Source organism: Schistocerca gregaria, chromosome 6, assembly GCF_023897955.1.
Source record: "Schistocerca gregaria isolate iqSchGreg1 chromosome 6, iqSchGreg1.2, whole genome shotgun sequence".
Lineage (NCBI taxonomy): Eukaryota > Metazoa > Arthropoda > Insecta > Orthoptera > Acrididae > Schistocerca > Schistocerca gregaria.
The window spans coordinates 3,959,551-3,973,590 of record NC_064925.1 but is presented as its reverse complement, the minus strand read 5'-3'; the positions used below and the strand labels follow the sequence as shown (position 1 = coordinate 3,973,590).

The 14,040-nt window shown below is 42.7% G+C and overlaps 1 protein-coding gene and 1 pseudogene across 1 annotated transcript in view; one reads left to right on the top strand and one right to left on the bottom strand.

The window, feature by feature from the left end:
• LOC126277972 (treacle protein-like) overlaps nt 1-14,040 on the top strand; it is a 1,047,714-nt gene that overhangs the window by 434,522 nt on the left and 599,152 nt on the right. The gene's annotated exons all lie outside the window — the stretch shown is intronic.
• LOC126279306 (5S ribosomal RNA) lies at nt 3,964-4,081 on the bottom strand (annotated as a pseudogene).

Genomic DNA, 14,040 nt, shown 5'->3' with positions numbered 1-14,040 from the left:
AACGTGGTGTTATAGTTGGCGCACGGGCGATGGATCACAGCATCTCCGAGGTAGCGATGAAGTGGGGATTTTCCCATACGACCACTTCACGAGTGTACCGTGAATATCAGGAATCCGGTAAAATGTCAAATCTCCGACATCGCTGCGGCCGGGAAAAAATCTTGCAAGAAGAGGAGAAACAACGACTTAAGAGAATCGTTGAACGTGACAGAAGTGCAACACTTCCGCAAATTACAGCAGATTTTAGTGCTGGGCCATCAACAAGTGTGCCGGCCGGAGTAGCCGAGCGGTTCTAGGCGCTACAGTCTGGGACCGCGCGACCGCTAGGGTCGCAGGTTCGAATCCTGCCTCGGGCATGGATGTGTGTGATATCCTTAGGTTAGTTAGGTTTAAGTAGTTCTAAGTTCGAGGGGGACTGATGACCGCAGCAGGTAAGTCCCATAGTGCTCAGAGCCATCAACAAGTGTCAGCGTGCGAACCATTCAATGAAGAATCATCTTCATGGGCTTTAGGGAGCCGAGGGCTCACTCGTGTACCCGTGATGACTGCACGACACAAAGCTTTATGCCGCGCCTGGGCCCCTCAACATCGGCATTGGACTGTTGGTGACTGGAAACGTGTTGCCTGGTCGGACGAGTCTCGTTTCAAATTGTATCGAGCGGGCGGATGTGGCTGATTCACAGTTGAAGAGGAACTCTCGGGCTACGTTGTATGTACGTGACGAGCAAAGAAAGAGTAATTTCTTGAGGGTGGTAGGGAGAGAGAGTGGGGAGGGAGAGGTAGGAGCAGAGTGAGAGGAGCAAAGGTTCAAACGAGAGCTGCACTCTTCGTCCCAGCTTTCCTTAATCCACCTGAAAGGGTGAGAGATTCAACATATGTAGGCGGCGATGCTACTATAAACACATTGTGCTCGGTAGAGACTTCTATTCTCAACATTTCACGAGCCTAAGTTCTGGTGGGTGTCGGTGAATGTACGTGTTACTTCCTGGAGCGTAAGACTCTCGTAATTACGGCAACGGCAAATGGGGGGAATTTGGATGTATACAATTAGATACAGACTGTCTTTCTTCCCGAGCGCCGTCCGCGTATTAAACAGACGGAAAGGGGGTGGGAGTTAATCCTGGCACATCGTGGCACACATCCTATGGAGCCATGTGCAGTACGTGAGCAGACGTAAAGGGCATTCGGCGTTACTCGAAGCTCCTCTGTGGCAACACAATATAACATGTGAGGACACCATTGTACGCTTATCTGAACTGCTTAAGCACTTGTCGCCCGATCCATTTCGTACGTCACCATGTGCAGCTGTGTGACGGTAGTACACTACTGGCCATTAAAATGGCTACACCACGAAGATAAGACGTGCTACAGACGCGAAATTTAACAGACAGGAAGAAGATGCTGTAATATGCAAATGAATAGCTTTTCAGAGAATTCACACAACGTGTTGACATGAGGAAACTTTCCAACAGATTTCTCATACACAGACAGCAGTTGACCGGCGTTGCCTGGTGAAACGTTGTTGTGATGCCTCCTGTAAGGAGGAGAAATGCCTACCATCACGTTTTCGGCTTTGGTAAAGGTCGGATTGTAGCCTATCGCTATTGCGGTTTATCGTATCGCGACATTGCTGCTCGCGTTGGTCGAGACCCAATGACTGTTAGCAGAATATGAAATAGGTGGGTTCAGGAGGGTAGTACGGAACCCCGTGCTGGATACCAACGGCGTGGTATCACTAGCTGTCGAGATAACAGGCATCTTATGTGCATTTCTGTAACGGATCGTGCAGCCACGTCTCGATCCCTGAGTCAACAGATAGGGACGTCTGCAAGGTAACAACCATCTGCACGAAGAGTTCGACGACATTTGCAGCAGCATGCACTATCAGCTTGGAGACCATGGCTGCGGTTACCCTTGACGCTGCATCACAGACAGGATGTTGGTGTACTCAACGACGAACCTGGGTGCACGGTTGGCAAAACGTCATTTTTTTCGGTTGAATCCAGGTTCTGTTTACAGCATCGTGATGGTCGCATCCGTGTTTGGTGACATCGAGGTGAACGCACATTGGAACCGTGTATTCGTCATCGCCATACTGGCGTATTACCCGGCGTGATGGTATGGGGTGTCATTGGTTACATGTCTCTGCCACCTCTTGTTCGCATTGACGGCACTTTGAACAGTGGAAGTTACATTTCAGATGTGTTACGACCCGTGGTTATACTTTTCATTCGATCCCTGCGAAACCCTACATTTTAGCAGGACGGCGTATTGCAGGTCTTGTACTGGCCTTTCTGGATACAGAAAATGTTTGACTGTTGCCCTGGCCAGCATATTCTCGAGATCTCTCATCTATTGAAAACGTCTGGTCAATGGTGGCCGTGCAAGTGTCTTGTCACAATACGCCAGTTACTAATCTTGATGAACTGTGGTATCGTGTTGAAGCTGCATGGGCAGCTGTATCTGTACACGCCATTAAAGCTCTGTTTAACTCAATGCCCAAGCATATTAAGGCCATTATTGCGGCCAGAGGTCGTTGTTCTGGGTACTGATTTCTCAGGATCTATGCACCCAAATTGCGTGAAAATGTAATCGCATGTCAGTTCTAGTGTAATATATTTGTCCAATGAATACCCTTTTATCGTCTGCATTTCTTCTTGGTGTAGAAATTTTAATCGCCAGTAGTGTAGATTTCGTAAAGTCGCTGATTTTTTTCTTCATATGTATTTAAGCGACAGAATTAACACACCTCACTGCTAAATTATGGTCGCCTCCGGAAGCTACTGAAAAAGAGGAGGCGAATATGTTGATATAGCAGGATGCGGACGTGGTCGTCTCGTGCGGGAGCCGAGGCTGCAGCCGCTCCTGGGGTGGAGCGTGGAGTGTAGTGGAGTGCGGTGGAGTGTAGCGGCGCAGGCGCCCTCCCACGCACCATCGATCTGTCGGCGACGCGACGCCACGCCACGCACCGCGGCCGCGAGAGCTGGCGGCTGGGAGCTAGAGGCTGTAGTCCGACAGTGGAGTGGCCACAGCGGGGTAGCGGCCCGCACCTGCCCAGGCAGGCGAGGGGGGCTCCTCCAGGCCAGAGAGGAGGGCGCGGCCGATGCGCAGACACCACATGCACACGCACACGCAACACGCAACACGCACACGCGCTCCGCAGCTGCGGGCTCTCATAGTGCACTGAAAGACACCATAAACCGTATCTATTAACTTTTCGTGAAGGCTGTCCTCAGATTTGTGCAGCTCGATTCTGCCTCTCTTAGCGAACAGCTAAGTCGCCAGTAAAACCTGCTCGTCGTTATGTACTGCGTAATCGACATATCAGTCTTTAAAAGTAATAATAAGTTAAACAATTCAAAAATAAATTGTTTCAATTTAGCACACCGAGGATAAGTCTCATCAAATGGAAGTATCCTTCCTGTTGTCAATTAGATAGTCGATCTATTCGTAGATAATGACCGAGCGAGATGGCACTGTGGTTAGCACACTGGACTCGCATTCGGGAGGACGACGCTTCATTCCCACGTCCGGCCATCATGATTTAGGTTTTCCATGACTTCCCTACATCACTTCAGGCAAATGCCGGGATGGTTCCTTTGAAAGGGCACGGCCGATTTCCTTCCGCATCCTTCCCTAATCCGAGCTTGTGTTCCGTCTCTAATGACCTAGTTGTCGACGGGACGTTAAACACTCATTTCCTCCTCCTCCTCCTCCTCCTCCTCCGTAGATAATGTAATTTATAAAACTGAAACTTTACTTAAACCACTTGGTCATCAAGCCAAATGGGGCCCACCGGGACCATCCGACCGCCATGTCATTTCCAATGATGCGGATAGGAGGGGCGTGTGGTCAGCACACCGCTCTCCTAGTCGTTATGATGGTTGACTTTGACCGGAGCAGCTACTATTCGGTCGAGTAGCTCCTCAATTGGCATCATGAGGCTGAGTGCGCCCCGTAAAATGGCAACAGCGCATGGGGGCCCGAATGGTCACCAATCCAAGTGCTGGCCACGCCCGACAGCGCTTAACTTCGGTGATCTGACGGGAACCGGTGTATCCACTGTGGCAAGGCTGTTGCCTGAAACTTTACTTAACTAGGAATTAATAACATTGAAGTTAAATTTTCCGTACATAAATAAATGGGAAAAATAACACATTTGCTACTAGTGCACGACTTGGACGGTTAAGTGACACAAAAGTTAAATTTCTCTCCTGATGGGCTTGCAAATCATTGAATATGCGTAAGGAACTGGAATAACGTATTAAAGGAAACATACAAACACTAACACGACATAGAAGGACGAAAAGAAAGAAGAAAACACCACACCAACACGCATAGGGACGGCAGAGACTTGCTCTCCTGGCCTAACACCATCCCGAAAATTCATCCGTAGAATTAACTAAAAGCTCAAATGCGAAATATAATTCAGGTCGACAACACAGATTTAGTTACTTACAAGAATACGTATGAAGCTAACACTGTACATACAGAACTGGACGAAGTCACCCGAGGCGCACAAAGCCAAACCAAGAAAAATACAAAATTCCGAAAGCCGGTTAATTCATGAGAGGAGTCACGGCCACAAGTGAATTATTGTCGAACCGTTGCAAGCTAAAGCTGATACCGAGAGTTTCCACGCATTACGTGGAAAAAAAATGGCTCTGAGCACTTTGGGACTCAACTGCTGTGGTCATCAGTCCCCTAGAACTTAGAACTACTTAAACCTAGCTAACCTAAGGACATCACACACATCCATGCCCGAGGCAGGATTCGAACCTGCGGCCGTAGCAGTCGCACGGTTCCGGACTGCGCGCCTAAAACCGCGAGACCACCGCGGCCGGCCGTTACGTGGAACTGAAGGAACAAAGGCGCGCACGCACAAAGCTCATAGAAAACGCTGAAAACGGATGATAATGAGTGAACGGAAGAATGAAACTACACGAGAAACGCAAATACACACAAATTCACACCGATGAACACGTAACCTAACTGTAATCGCGCATTGTCCTCACACCATACTCCCAACCTTTTACGTTCTGAGTGAACGAAGTCAGTTTTCATGAAACTGAACCATCCCAAAACTATTGTTCCCTACATCGGATAAAATGCGTTGAATGATTATTAGTGCCCGACGACATAATAGAAATCGGTTAAGACTTCAACTAGAGTTAACCTTACACAAACAGCTACCATTTTCAGCAACTAAACACCAGCTCATAAGAAAAACCTCGTTCACCAAATTTCCAGCACCGAGTCACCAGTACCCTGATCAAGTCGGGGTCCATACACGGGTAGCGGAAACTGCCGGCGAAGGCCCTCATGTCGCCAGCGAAGCCTCTTTGCCATTCTCTAAGCTTACCCCAAACTTGACTAAATTTCCACTGTAGCAGACAAGCAGTTTACCGCCACTAGGCGCTATGAAAACTCAATACAAATACGCATTCACTTACGCTGTCGTTCCGAGGTGGTAGGAGTGGGATAGGAGGATTGTGTTACCATGTAAATACAGTGTAATTAAGTGTCGAGAACTAATAGGAATCACAGAAACGTAATAAATCAATTTATGGATATAAAATATACAAAGAACAAATACGCGTAGTTGTGACTGTCTGAAACATACTCAGCTGAGAGAACATACACGGGCAATCTTCGTTGGCCCGCGGATCTGATCTACATAGGTTATTTAAGCTCGCGGGTCGTCTCTTCGCATGACGCGACAGCAGCGCTCCTAGCGCATAAATTCTAAACTACAGTCTCTGTGACGTTAATGTTTATGAGATAAACGCACCGATATGATAGCATCCTCTCCCGACATGTTACGCCAGCAAATTATTCCTCAGCACACGCCCTTTTTTTAAGTGTACATTCATTTTATGATCACACCAGCTTCGCATGTTTACATTTACTTACGCGTCGTGTACATTGTTTCTTGACTCACGACATTTTACTATAGCTGACTTACAAATTTCCGTAGCAAAATTCTGCAACTTTGTTAGTAAAGAAACAGTGTTAATGACACATAAATAAATATAAACATCTCAAGATGGAATGCCAAGAACTGTGAAATGTCATCGTGGAAAAATAAACACCTTATAGGCGAGAAAGAAGAGAAAAATAAAATACACCAATGAGATAGGTAATCTCAGTCGACATGCAATTAGAAGTTCCTTTGCGATTTCTGGCCACAGAGAGATTACTTAGTGTTTAAAATTTGGTGTGTTAATACCGACAAACACTATTAAAACATTTTTTAAATATTTGTTCAAAAATAGTTCTGATGACTGATAGCATCTGCATGTGTTATTGTCACCAATAACCCAGAGCAGAACTGCTTCTCCCCACATCACTTCAAGGTAGTGGTCTGTAACCCCACTCATTGTAGAGGGACGTGCCCTCAGAACCTGCCTAGCGACTTTCCGTGGGGTATCCCGTAGTTTCCGAGAAAAGCTATCCGGAAGTGTTATGCCCGCCTTTCATACGCATAACATTAGTAAAGTTTCCACCGTCTTAGAACAATAGCAAATATTCGCTGCTATAACGCTGGCGGTACAGGTTCAAATACTGCCCGTGTCCTTTTTTTCCCTCCGATTTCATCGTGTAGAATATCATTAAACAGTACATGACATGCAAAATAAATCGGAAATTATCCCACCCACATGTATCGCAGTGTTCCAATCCTTTGATTATTTTCACCGGGAATTTAAAATCTCTGTGTTTTTTCGTATAGCTTTCTAGGACGTCACGTTTACTTAAAACCGTTATTGCTGTTTCCATAATTAATGAATCATCTCGATAAAGCACTGACGTATTAGAGGACAGTGGTTGATATTGCTTCATGTCGTAAACCGATCTACAATTACTCACATACGAAAAAGAAATATAAATATCTTCTGTTGCAACTGCGTCATACTCACAGAATGAATTACTTAGCACGTGTATTCGGTGTAGCTGACAGAGGAATTTCTGCAGTTCACGGAACTGAAATTTTTATTCGCTTTTGCGGTGTGGAACTTGCTTTTAAAACTACGCCAGAATGAGAAGGAAGTGAAAAATTTCGGCCCTGGGATTTGAGAGTAATGTTGACTTTGCCACGCGGCCTGACATCCTTCCGTACTCGGCCAGCTATTGGCCTAGCACTGACCAATAGCGCGACACCAAACGAGTATCTCGCTTCACTTCAGTTTACTAGCAGCAGTCGCCTGTGGCCGGTTCAAATGGTTAGAGTTGATGTGAATCGTGTTGAATACTCAATTTTTTCATTAGTAACAGCTGTGTATTGTTTTTTTTTTTTTTGTAGTACTTGGTTAATGGCAGAGTTTACGTGAATACAACGCCTGTTCGATCTAAGCGACCTACCGACGAGAAATGTATGAAGCAAGCCATGGAAACAAGGTACTGTTTGACAATTAGCAGTTGCAGTACACTGGTGTCATTCGCTTTAGACAAACTGAAATTAGTTTGATAGAAGTCTTACTCCTGCGTCGTCCTATTTCTTATTTGAAGCAAAGAATTTATTTCATGCGCTGTTAGTTAATTTCTCAGTCTTTATAGCATCATGTAACTTCACAGAAAAATAGTTGTGGTTAGTTTGTGAGCATTACATAAAACCACCCATACAATATAGTGGATTAGATCTACTGACTTTTAAAATTTTGAGAAATATGCTAACAGATTGTGATATACTAGGCCTGCTGGTACAATGGACTAAAAAGGCAAATGGGTTGCACTTTTCTGTTCTAGGTACAGAACCTCAGATCTCTGAACGTACACTAAGATACCGTTACATGTTTATCTACTCCAGTGTTGTCTACATCGTGATATGTTGATTAATCTTCATACGAAGATATGAAACTTCAGTGTATTTTTGTTTTGATAAGATCCAAATGTTTCTGAAAGCTTCTGTAATATGTTTAGTCGCATGGCCGTCATCCTCAGCAACTGCAGTTTTTCCATGTTCCACACAGTGCAATTAAAGAGTATATTTCTCCAGATATTTATCTGATATTTATAAAACATTTCCTGTGGTAACTTTGGAAACATGGACACACAACACGACCCCAGATTTTGGTATTTATAATTAAAAACAGCATTTCTGTGTAAAATTGGGGTACAGTTTACTTACGTTGTTTTTCGTCTCTTGTTTACATATTGGGCACACCATTGTTTTTTCAATCGGTGTTAGCGAAGGTTGAGATCGAAAGAATGTACTTGCACATCATTTCTAGCAGTTCTTAGTCATTTTCATTCTTATTCACGATTAAATATGCATTCTCAGGTAGGCAACATTATCCAGAAAACACATGAGTGAATAAACACTGTTTTGTCTTGTGGAGTTTTACAAACGTGAGGTGAAGTTAAACAAACATCAGGCAAGCATAAGAGAGAGTGGGTTCAACAAAGACGAAAATTTGCAGAAAGTGGTTGTGCAACAAAGTTTCTTTCGACCCCAATCTCCTCTAACAACCATAAAAGAAATAGTGGTTTGCAAAATTCGTAAACAAGAGGCAGAAAACAAAGTAAGTAAATTGTACCCCAATCTGCAAATGCCGACATCTAGGGCAATGTTGAATATCCAAATTTCCAGAGCGATCGCAGAAGATGCTTTATAAATATAATAGAAAGACGTCTGTAGAAATACCGTATTTTGTTGTACTATGAGTAAGACGGAAAGACTACATATGTTAAGGAGAATGGCCATCCAAACAAATATTACACCTACGTACTACTCTCAAGTTGCTCGGAAGACGGTAGATTTCCACCTATCAGAATTAAACTGCACGTTGATTCAGATTTCGCTCTACAACGGACAGTATGCTTTTTATCTTTTTTTCTCCACTTTGTGACAGTTTAAAGCGAAGAACCAGTACTCGAACCTGGTAGCTTGTTCTCCTTGGCTAATGCTCTTAGAGGAAGGGCAAGGTTCAGTGGTTCGAGTCCTTTACGGCACTCCTCACATCTTGCGCGAAGGTTCAGTTCAGATTTAGTTTCCCCACATGCAACTATTTTTATCTGGTAACATAGTGTTCGTTGTCGTCGTGGTGAAGAGCAACCATTTGATAATACGTTGCTGGATAAATGGGGCCTCTCTGGTCTCCCTATGATTGGTAATGTCAACTACCTACATTATTCTAGATTTTTCGGAGAATCAGTATCTGACGTAGGATGTAACTATTGTTTCCTTTTTTATTGTCACGTCGACGCAGAATTCGTCACGAACGTAAACCCGTTTCTTGAGGGATCAAGAGACGATAGAATCTGTAACAGGCTTGTCTGAACCCCAACACTTTGCTAACGCAAGTCATGAATCTTGACCGTTCATTCCGTGTTTTGTCAGACGACTGAAATGCTTGGTAGAATTTCCTTATTGCACTGTGCAGTGAGGTTATAATCTTGGAAAGCAATGAAGGGACGCTGATGGTATATTTTCCTCTGCGCGAGTTCTTCATAGTCTAATTTCGTTCTCACAGTCGCTTTTAGATTTGACTCTGAGAAGCGATTGTTTGTTTTATACAATGTTTTCATTAAATATGTCTACCATGAGACTTTTTTGGGACAAAATGTTTGCGGCCATCAGCTTTTTAATCTAACGTAATGTGGTTCCCGCACAAAATCAGTCTTACCTCTCGTTTGATGTGGCTTGCCGTAAGTTCTGCATCCGCGCCATGCTTCCCATCTCAGAGGAACACTTGTTGGCTATGTTCACTCTGTCTCCCATTTAAGTCCTAATCTCCACATCTCCGTCAGTATCACGAAAGTTGCTCCCCCAGATCTTTAAGACGTTTCCTGTCAAGTGCGGTTTCTGCTCGTCAGTGTTTTACACACATTCCTTTCCTCACAAAGTCACTAGGGAACCTCCTACTTTGTTATGTTTTGTAGACAGTTTGTTTCCAAATATGCTACTTCTAAATCTGAGCTTAACGTTTGCTTCAGTAAAACGTAAACCAGTCGAATAATTATATTTCATATTCCAAACAGTATTAGTCCCAGCTAAGAAAATACTGTAGTGTCAATCCTCTACTTACAGGAACTGTTCCCACATACTTCATCCGTGAGCAGCTCTGCATGTGTGAAGCTGCGAATCGAAAGCTGCAGGTTCTATCCACACTTGATACCGAATGCAATGACTTTTTTTTGCCTCTTAACGTGTCTCTAATAGGAGACAGGTTCTTTACGCATGTAAAAAAAGTGGTTGATTTAAATCTACATTCTGCACGACACTCCTTACAACGGAATGGTCCAATCCAACATGTCAAAACCTACTCTCAAATTTTTCTCACAGGAAGAATACACGGATAGAAATGCATTGCGAATATTCTAGTTGCTAAAGCGCACTACAAGTTCCTTTTTTATTTTTAAATCAAATCCTCATGTTTGCCGCACGAAGAACCGCTTACATTGTTCAGCGCTTCCTGCCTCTAGCGCGAGTTGGCAAATAAGCAGATGAAGCCGTGACACGAGAGCGCAGTGCGTGGTCAAAGGTGCTCACATGCGAATCTTAAGCACTTAAACCACACCGAATGTGTCTCAAATCATTAATTCTTTGAATAACTTTGAGTTCATACCAACAGCTAAGCTTCTGCAAACGAGAGTGCCACGCAACTGACTATAAAAACAAAGCAAGGTATGATACATTACTCGTAACTTCCTCAATCGCAGTTTTAATTTTATGACATCAAATATTTTATAACAATAGCTGCAGCACAGTTCCAATGATAGTTTTTAGGTAACATAAATTTTACTAGCTATGAAACCGTCTCTTGTTTCTTCCCTGGAGTTGCCACAAAAATGGGAAGTGTCTGTTGGATGACAAAAACGCACACCTGATGTAAGAAAAATTAACGCATTCAGGGGCTTCGATGTAATTACTGCTGTAGTTTTATCTAGATGGAGTAGGAAATGATTGTGGTAGACGTTCTGCACGCTGTGCTGCGTACCAGGCGTTGTTGTTGTTGTTGTTGTTTTGGTCTTCCGTTGAAAGACGGGCTCGATGCAGTTCTCCATGCTACTCTACCCCGTGCAAGCCTCTTCATCTCCGAATAATCACTGCAACCTACATCCTTCTGAATCAGCTTACTGTATTTCTCTCTTTGTCTCCCTCGATCCCCCGCCGCCAGCTGAAGGTGTCCACTTTGTCGCAGTAACCCCGCAAAACATCCACAGTCTCGAATATCATCATACACGCCAACAAATTTAGTTACCTGCGTAATTTATGTATGATTTTTCCCATATGATATGAAGCAACACGTGTCACCAACTTTTCATGAAATTTTTCATAATTTTTGTCTTTTAAATGGAAAGAATTATACTGCCAGTTTATAAAATCTGAGTTAACAGCTGCATGATGAATCCTTGCCACCTACTCGTGCATATAATGAGCAAAGGTACGGAATAACAATAAAGAAAAGTACATTCCTCTAAGGTGCCTACGATTTATTCTTTTTTAGTAATTTAGAAAAATTACGATTTGGCAAAGTAGCCGCGTGACCTTTCATTAGTACTACTGGTTCCAGCCGAAAGTGTGTGTGTGTGTGTGTTTTGCGTAATAAAAATGTAAGAGTACCGTGAGCAGTTGGGTAAAATCCTGAACTGTTAAGCTATGCTGTAATAAATGAATATCTACAATTCAAAAAAAAAGTAGAAACGCAAGCTGGCCACAAATATTAACGAAATACTCAAAGATAAATATAGCTATTTAAAGTAGACGCAACCTAAATGATTTTAGCGTTGCCCGCTATTCAGACATCAAACGGTAAGTAATGATACCTCAAGAACTGACCCAAAAATTATGTAGCGTGTTTATTTTTAGCTTATACCCCAATGAGAATGATTTCTCATATCTAAAATGACTGAATTTTGATTTAAAATAAGATTTAAGTACGTTCTTGAATTCTTAAAAAAAGAGATAAAAGTTCAAAACAACAATCTTCGTACTATTGCAATTTGAGAGCTCCTTACTATCGTGTATTCCACAAAATATATCACTAGAATTGCATTCACTGTGCATTGCATTCAGAAATCATCAGTTTTCCAAGACAGCAATCATCGATTTATGTTTCTCCATCTGAAATCTAAACTCGTGCAAGAAACGGAGTATTTATTGCTAATGATGTATAATAGTAGAATACTATTGCTTCAGCAAAGTGTTCGTTACATATCTGAGCATTTACACGGTGAGGCCGGTAGAGATAGGGGTGCACAATATGGCGGCAGGGCAACTTGTAGCCGAGTTAAGTGAGGCAATAAATAAAATGACTTTCGTGGAGCAAAACAAATCAAGGAAATGGTTGCCAATAGATGTATACAGGGTGGCCAGCAGGAACGGTCAACATCAAGGAATGTGACAGAAGCTCTCATTCAAAATAAGAACGGATAGTAAATATGGACTCTAAAATGTATACCTTAGGAGATCCGAGCACTTGTTCAGGAGAAGAGATGTTTCACTCTATCGAAGATGAAGTGCTCATAGGTCTTTCGGTATGCATTTTAGACCCCAGGTTTAATAGATTTCATTGCTTCAAATAACCGTTCATGTCATATCTCTTAATATTGATCATTTCTCCTGGAATACCATATATACTGTCCGAAAATAGTTCTGTTGACTCACTTAGCCTATAAGTGTTCTTAAAGTAGGAAATACAAAGCAAGTTATCGCAGTGACTAACAAAATTACATGCTCTCAATATTTGCATTCTAGCAGAACAATAACTCATTCGGATTGCGGGAGAGAAGATAAATTTGAACGTGCAAGAACACGGATTGAGAAGATCGCTCCTACAATGTGCTCCCATTAAGCGATAAGGGAGCAGATTACGAACTTTGGTTTCATCACGCTGAAGCATATTGTCGCAAGTGTATTCGAGGACTGATAGCACAATAACTGTACTAATAATTGGAACGCAACACTTAAATAACCTATACGTTCGTGTAATAGTCATCTGCAAGAAGTAATGGAAAATCTCCCATGCATATTCATAATTGTAGAAAACGAAATCAGCTCGCGTCGACAGAAGAGAAGAATCAGAACATAACAGGCTACTTCTGAAACAGAAAACCAGAAAGAAAAAGACGAAACTCATTCGAATAATGTCACCTCGTGGTTCTAAAATCGCAAATATGTTAAGCTGGCTGATGGCTTGCAACCAGCTTCCATATATACAAAATGCATAAGCGGAGAGACAGAGATCTCTCAAATTGCTTTTTTTGACTAATCGAAGCTGATTATAGTGTACAGACGAAAATTATTGTAAAAAATCGTGATTTAAGAAAAGCAAAAATATTGTGAGTATAAAATGAAATTGCAAATATACAGGCAGCTTTCAGTATGTCCAGTGCTGAGCATTTGTTTCTGGATCGCTGTCATACAGTGCGAGTCTACTGTCCCTGTGCTTAAGGTTGTTAACATACTGCTTAATCGTTAAAACAGGTACTTGACTGTATTCTAAAATTTTGATTCAGTTAACAAGTAATGGTGATCGACTAGAAAATCATCACTGTTTCTCTGGTAATTAAAGTTGATGACTTCCTTAAATGAAATTGGTAGTTTAGTGAAGTGACATTTAGCTACTATGCCAGATCATAATTTTCCAAAAAGAGAAATAGCTTGAAATTGCGTTACGAGATATACCTATAGTGTATTGCAAATAGCATTCATTCCAGCCCCCACCAATAACGTTGATTCCCATATCCACAACTCCCGTGGGTGCACGTAACTTGCGCCGTTCGTTGCCCAGTGGTGCAGGTCCACGGCTTTATATGTTTGTTTACTTTGCAAGTAACGACAACAAAAACACAAGACACAGGCACTCAAACATTTTGCTGGCTCAATGTGTCGGTGGTGCCACCATCACTCTTGCAGCGGCGCCGTGGAAAAGGACGCACGCACGCAGGCGCAAGTTGAAAAATACCTACATCAGAATTACGGTGTGTCTTGAACCCAAAATTGTTTAATATAGTTTGCAGTTATTCTGATGACCAGTTCCAGAGACAGTTCAGGCATCCAAATAATATCGGGAGACGTCAAAAATTTCCGGTTCTATT